The sequence below is a fragment of the Limulus polyphemus genome, unplaced genomic scaffold, assembly GCF_000517525.1.
Source record: "Limulus polyphemus unplaced genomic scaffold, Limulus_polyphemus-2.1.2 Scaffold6865, whole genome shotgun sequence".
Taxonomy (NCBI): domain Eukaryota; kingdom Metazoa; phylum Arthropoda; class Merostomata; order Xiphosura; family Limulidae; genus Limulus; species Limulus polyphemus.
In genome coordinates this window covers 18327-20082 of record NW_013672475.1, presented here as the reverse complement: position 1 = coordinate 20082, position 1756 = coordinate 18327, and the positions used below count along the sequence as shown (strand labels likewise).

Sequence of the window (1756 nt, the reverse complement as noted above, 5' to 3'; positions counted from 1 at the left end):
CATTCGCCAAAGTACATGTTAGTTCTAGAAGCGTTGCGTCATAGTAGTCATGTGACTCGCTGACGCAACAATATCTTCAAACCTTGCAAATATTAAGTACCAACTCACATATTAAAGAACAACTATCAACGTACATCGTAAACAACAAAACTTGAAACAATGTATTTGTTATTTACCTACTTTTACCATAAACATCATAATTTTAAACCTTGAATGTGTTAACTAACAACCTATATCGTAGCCAACAAGACTTCAAACCATGAATCTTTTAAAAACAACAATCTAAATCGTAATCATCATAACTTCAAATCTTGAATCTGTTAACTACCAACCTACATAGTAAATAATTGAATTATTGACTATCAACTATATCGTAACCACATAGCTTCCAATCATGAATGTGTTAAAAAAACTTATATCGCAAACATCATAAGTTTAACTTTGAAGTTGTTAATGTTAAATACAACCCACATCGTGAACAACATAAATTCAAACCTTCAAACTCTTAACCACTAATGTACATTGTAAAGAAGATATAACTTCAAACTATGAATCTGTTAAAAAGCCAACCTATATCATAAATATCGTAACCTTGAATCTGTTAACTACCAAGATATATCATAAACATCATAACTTGAAACATGAATCTCTTATCTTAAAAACCTATATCGTAAATAACATAACTTGAAAAATCAATCTGTTAAAAAACCAAGCTATCGTAAACATCATAACTTCAAACTTTGAATTTGTTAACTACCAAACTGTTTCGTAAAGAACACAACTTTAAACATTAAATCCGTTAACTAACATGGACAACCAAATTCAAACCTAAAAAGTGTTAATTGCCAACCTACATAGCCAATAATATAACTTCAAACATTAGATCTGTTAACTACTAACCTAACTAACCATAATGTTGCGTCAGCGAGGTCACGTGACTAGTGTCACGCCTCGTTTCTAGAAGTATCTTGTTCCTTCGTGAATGCCCTAGCATTTACTAGATATAGGGTAGTCTGGTATATATAAGATGGTCACGGCGTGACGTGACAATAATGTGTGTAGGTAGTGAGTAATTGAACTGCAGTCAGGAAGTATTGTTGAAGTTAACGTAAAAGAGCGACTGTTGAAAATAAGTGTATCGGTAAAGTTATATTCAGAAAGAATAAACCAGTTTTATTAAGTAAGGACTTGTGTCGCTAAAGTTTCGTCGGAACGAATTTACGGAAAATAAATTAACGACTGGAGACGTAACAATAATTATAAACTTTCGATGTGGTAACTATCAATATACATTGTGAAGAGCAAATATTTAAAATCATGATGTGCTTCATATTAATTTATATACATAGTGAACAAAATGACATTAAGTTTTGGATGTGTTTAATATCAAGATACATTGTGAACAACATAACTTAATACTTTAGACGTGTTAAGTAAAGAATACATTGTGAACAATATAACGTAATACTTTGAATGGGCTATGCATAAAGATACAATGAGAAAAACATAACTTTAATCTCTGGATATGTTAAATAGCAAGATACATTCTGAACAATAAAAGTTTAAACTTTGGACGTGTTAAGTATCATGATGCACACTGAAAAACATAACTTTGAATTTTGGGGGTGTTAAGTGTGATAATATTTTTGAACATAACTTTAATCTCTAGAACGTTAAGTATTGTTACGTCTCTGTTCGTTAGTTAATTTTCGGTAAATTCGTTCCGACGAAACTTTAGCGACACAAGTCCTTTCTT

General features: G+C 31.0%; 1 long non-coding RNA gene across 2 annotated transcripts in view; it reads right to left on the bottom strand.

Moving 5' to 3' along the window:
* The window catches only part of LOC111089636, a 22048-nt gene that overhangs the window by 19230 nt on the left and 1062 nt on the right, over positions 1-1756 (bottom strand). The gene's annotated exons all lie outside the window — the stretch shown is intronic.